This window comes from Thalassophryne amazonica, chromosome 17 (assembly GCF_902500255.1).
Source record: "Thalassophryne amazonica chromosome 17, fThaAma1.1, whole genome shotgun sequence".
Lineage (NCBI taxonomy): Eukaryota > Metazoa > Chordata > Actinopteri > Batrachoidiformes > Batrachoididae > Thalassophryne > Thalassophryne amazonica.
Genome location: NC_047119.1, coordinates 39,626,961 through 39,632,940, shown reverse-complemented (window position 1 = coordinate 39,632,940; position 5,980 = coordinate 39,626,961).

Sequence of the window (5,980 nt, the reverse complement as noted above, 5' to 3'; positions counted from 1 at the left end):
CAGAAGAGCACCAAAAACTCTCTAAAATGGGGGCCTTTTGGTACAACAGTGGACCTTCCACAAGTGGTTCACATTGAGCAGTGACATCCCAGGGCTGGTGTTCATTAAAGTTGTAATGCAGAAGAACATTGTCACTTGTTTCCACTTGATGCAGTTGCCGTCATTACACCAGTGTCCTCTAAATAAGACCGCCTCTTGTGCTCCTGTCTGTGGTGGTTTCAAGATGAGTTCTGCCAAGTTCATTTCTGCCATCACAACATTTGTACCTTACACCACAATAATCCAGGTCTGACGTCCAATACTGGTAGGACATAAAAGGGTGCTTCTTTAACTACGGGCACTATTGGCCTTGTAAATGTAATTTCCACCACACCATTGCCTTAAAATATAAAGCCCCTTGGGGCAACTGTTGTGATTTGGCGCTATATACATGTGCTCTGATGTCACTGTTTATCTCCATAGAAACTACCTAAACAATCTTTCATACTTAACTGTTTAAAGGGACATTCGTGTTGTGGTGGAAATTACGGCAATAGTGTGGGACAACTACATTTTGTTTAAAAAAAAAAAAAAAAAATCACAACAGTTGTATGACATTGAATACCCCAATTATGTTTTGATTATTTTACTGATATTTTATTCAGAGATATTTTAAAACATTAGAAAAAATGTTTCTTTACCATTCATTTTTATCATTGAAGATCAAAAGTCTGGGTGTGGGACAAGCACAAAACGGCAATATTTGCATATAATGATGCTGAAAAAACGTGAAAAAAATCATCATAGACTACTAGAACAAATTTCTTAACACACTTTCATTGTAAAGATAACTATAAAAGTGTGAAATTTCCCTTTTTCTGTTTTTCATACAATATAATCAAAGGACATAATAAGTGCCCGTAGTCTAAGAATCACCCAAAAGCAAGACGTGCCTTCATCACGCATGTACATTTTGCCTGCACACATCACCAATCACGTAAAGCGGCAAAATATGAATTTGACGCTGAGTTATGGCCACTGCAGAAGATTAAGAAGAAAAACAGTATGAGGAGCAAGGGGGAAAGAATCCTTCATGCTGCTTCCTGTGAGATGCATCTGAAACATTAAACTGTCACTTCAGTGCTTCACCTCAGGGAGCTTTGGTGGCAGTAAACTGTTAATGCATCCTGGTGCGCTGGGAAGCTCCACACATCTGGCATCCAAATCTGGGCCAAGACTCGCCTGAATTAAACAAAAACACACTTTAATGACCCTCAAAGGTTTTGGGAGAATCTTTGCTCCACAGACATCCTGTTTTTATCAAACCATCAAACATGTCTGACATGAAGTGGACACCTTGCCCCACAAATTGTGTGATCTGAGCATCCTGAAGGAGAACGTTTGAGCATCAGCAATCTGCACTCAACACAACAATCTGTAAAAGTTCAGAATACTTCATGCACAGAGATGTGACACACTGAGCTCAGCCTCCACTGGACACAGAGGGTTGTGGGTAAATCAGGTGGCTCATTGGTTGAATTAGTGCTGCTGGCAGGTGTTACGGCAGTTTCCTCTTTGTTCTTCTGTTCAGTTTCCAGGCACATGCACATATGCAAGTATTAGAGTGCGTACTCACAATGCTGCCTACTTAACATGAATGTCCCTTCTTGGAGAGCGAGCCACCATTTTCACACTGGGCAAAATATTGACAAAGTGCCCTGATAGGAAATGTGCCCGTGTGCATTTTCACTGCGGACATAAATACGCCAGTGAACACACATGGAAAAATGCTTGCAAAATACATGTCAGAATACTGTTCTTACCTGGATATTGAGCCAGTAAAATGAATTTACATTAAATTATGTAAGGAAAGTATTAAACTTACCCTGACACCCACACATTCCAAAATATTAGTGTTGGAAGTTTACAGAGCCGATCTGTTTCAGCTTCAATCAATTCCTTTGTGGATGATCATTCATGAATCACATTTTATTCCAGGCACGACCGGGCAACATCAAGGTACAGAAGTTGAACTTGAACATGTCATAATTCAAAGAAGTCATGTCACCTTGATCCATGCACAAATTTGATCCCTACATTGCGCCATGGAATTTGTCGTGCCAATGCGACCTGCTTTTGTCCCACTTGACACCGCGCTATATAAAAATAAAATGATTACGTAGCCGATGGCGCATTTGCTCTCAGAACTTGGCTGATGAAACCATTCTGTCATTGCTCCCATTGTCTCGTGCTCGTCGTACCGTGGAGAACGCATTTGGAATCTTATCTCAAAGTATTATTTATATATTGTAATGGATTGGTAAAAGAATTGTATTTTCATTCCTTCTTATGCATTAGCTAATGTATCTATAAAATTATGTTTATTATAGATGTAACATCTTGTCATAATCATTCAGATGCGCTGCCATTATGATGAGATGTTACATCTCGTCATAATCAAAATGCAACTGTTTTATCAATTCATTACTATACATTATGACCTTTGAGACTATTCCAAATGCATTCTCCGCCATACGACGCCCAAGACAATGCAGCTGTGATTTAATTTAACCTTTATTTAAGTAGGGTAGTCCCACTGAGATAGAGATCTCTTTTACAAGGGAGACCTGGATGGACAGTTATAAAGTTTCCAATTCACCTAACTTGCATATCTTTGGAGATCATTACTCTGTGATTCTGGGAGCGATGAGAGGTTCTGAGACCGAATATGTCATCGGCTATGAAATGTTTTATTTTTACATAGCGTGGTGTCAAGTGGGACAAAGGTTGGGCACATTGGCAGGACGAACGGCGTGGCAGTGCGAGGATCAAATCTGTGCAAATGCCAAAGTGGTTTTAGTGTTGAAAGTTTACACAGATCGGATATGATTCAGCTTCTGAATTCTGCAGACATAAGGCACAATATCGCCATACACACAATCTAGGCTGGGCACACAGGCCACATTAATTCCACATGGTAAATCCATTTTTGTATCATACTGAATTAAGGTTTGAATAAAATTCCATTCCATGTGGTTTCTCAGTCCTCAAATTGGGTACAGGCTCTTCAAAAGTTACAGTAAAAATCCAATAATCAGTGCTTTTGCAGATGATCATTCATGAGTCAATACTGTATATACATGGTATAGAACTTCATATTCATGCATTGCCCAGGCATGACGCTCTGCAAGATACACTAGTTTATTGCCCAAAAGTCACAGAAAAAGCAACAAGAATAACCAAAATTACTTACTTATGGAAGGAAATGTCTCCCTTCTTCCTCTGGTTGCAGCATTGCCAACATGAGCAGCTTTCCAGCATTTTCCAGCTGTTTCTTTATGAGATGAGCGCGTGCTGGCCACCGAGTTGCCTGGCTTCAAAATGGAGAGCATGTCCCCTTGCCGGTGTCACAGACTGAACAGTCTCCCCTAAAAATCGGTCTGCCCTGCCTACATTGCCCATGCATCATTTTGGAGATCAGCAGCGTCATTTCTGAGCGTCAGTGATTCACCAATTATCACCTGGTTTCTGCTTCAAACTGCACTGCAGTCATCATCTATCTCAGCGACAGATATCTGAAGCTTTTGGACAACAATCATTTCCACATAAATTCAGCATTATCTCATCCTAAAAAACGGGGGAATGATCCGAGCGTCACAACAGCTGCTGCGGTGCCTACGTCATTTCAGAGCATCAGTAACAACTTGCCAATTATCGCTTCATTTTCTGCTTAACTGACTTAGAATGATTTAAGAAGTTTTACCTTGTCATCTGATGGTTAATAATCACGTTATTCCCTTTGATCGCTTTGGGTGTAGAGAGACAGTCTCAGATGTGCTGCTGTGGTCCAAAATGACGCATTCGCAGTAAAGGCAGGGCAGACCAATTTTTAGGGGAGACCGTTCGGACTGCGACACTGAGGCGTGCCTCAGTGCGACTGTGCTCTGTAGTACTCATATCTGTGGGCACATCACACCACACTGCCCCCAGTCGCTATTTTGATCTGTGCTGGCATGCAGCAACATGCAAATGTTTTAGGCATATTTAATGTGATAGTTAAAAAAAAAAAAATTCTGTGTGGAATAGAATGTTTTGTAAGAGAGAGAGAGAGAGAAAATGTGTAAAAGTTTTGTACTTTCTAAAATATGTATTAAGTTTTTCCTGTAAAATGGTACACTATTGCTCAAGGTTTGTCTTTATTACAATTTGCTTGAATATTTGAAATTTTTATATTATATATACATACTTGCAAACAATACAGTATTAAAGAACATTCAACAATATTCAGATATTGATACTTTAAAACAAATCAGTTCATTAGTTTTAATAGCTGTTAATCCTCAATATAAACTAGAGCACTGCGCAAACCTCCGCCAACAAACACTAGTTTCCAATTCCACAAAATTTTACCTTGGGGAAAAAATATTCACAGTCAAAGTCCTGTTAGAAGTGGTTTTTTATAAGCTAAATTAGATGTGATCAAATGTCAGGACCAGTGTTGCCACAGTTACTTTGAAAACGTAATCCAATTACTGATTACTCCTTGAAAAAGTAACTTAGTTACTTTACTGATTACTCAATTGTAAAAGTAACTAAGTTAGATTACTAGTTACGTTTTAAGTTACTTTCCCCAGCTGCCGACAACAACCCTCTGCCACCTCAACATGACAATGATACCTGTTTTGCCAAAACTCACTTTATAGTCACCCTTTCTTGACTTCAATGAAAATAAATACTTGTTTTATAAAAAGTAAAATAAAGACCTCTTTCTTGACCTCATATTTAACTGTTGACAGCAATTTCTAACTTACATTGTTTATAAATGTAACTTAAATTCTTTCTAACATTTTTCTAACATTTAAATTCTCTCTAAACGTTTTACTTGTCGAAATTATTATTATTTTAAGTAGTTGTAGTAAAAAACCGGCTTCAAAACTGGACCTTTAATCTAGCGGTGTTGTGGGGGGGCACATCCCTGCCCCATGCCCCCATTCCATCTGGATTCGCCCCTGCTTTGGCGTTTGAGCACAAAGAATGGATAACATTTATTTATGCAGAAAACATGACCAGATTTACAGGTAAGAAAGTTTTATTGCGTTTTCACATCATGTGGTCCTCAGAAAGAGAGTTTAGGTGCATTTGAGTGGAAAATAGTGTTAGTTGTTGATGTGTTGCAGAGATTCAGCTGATTTTAGCAGTAGATACGGAGCGGCTCGGAGAAAAAAAAAAAGCATAAAAATGTCTTTGTAAAGCTTAGTGCAGGTGTGCTATTGTCACCACGCATTAAGAGGTGAGGACGAGTCGTAGCTGTTGCAAAAAAACAAAACAAAACGCGGATGAAAAGCTCACAGCTTGCTTAAAGTGGGCAGTTCAGTCGAACCCCGACCCCCTGCCCACGGACCAAGTTTAATGCTGCTATCGACCCACAATGCAAAAATAATAGTAATGCACAGTGACTCGGAGAAGTAACTTTAATCTGATTACTGATTTGTAAAGATTAACGCGTTAGATTACTCGTTACTAAAAAAAAGCGGTCAGATTAGAGTAACGCGTTACTGGCATCACTGTTCAGGACTATGTATTTAGTTAATGCACTTGATGTATTTTGTGGTGGTGTCAAGTTGGGTTTTTTTTTTCTCTCAACTTTTTTGGTTTCTGAATTCTTTTTCAGGTAATTTTCACATAACTTATCTCTGCTATGTACAATTTGTCATTACTTTTTGGCATTTGGTTTCTGACTGATAACTGGAAGATAGACAGGCATAAAGTTGGAACTTCAATGCAATTTTGGTGGTGTAGGTAAATCCATAACAGAAAAATGAGAGTGACTGAGGCACTTTCGATTGAGATATAATGTAAAATGTAGAGCTAGACGATAATCGGCTGGGCCGATTATCAGTTTGTGGGCTTTTCAATATTAAATTCAAGTGTCCTCAAAATCCACAATCCAGATCAGATCTGGATCCAGCTTTGTCTTTCAAATATCAGTGTGATTGGGGTA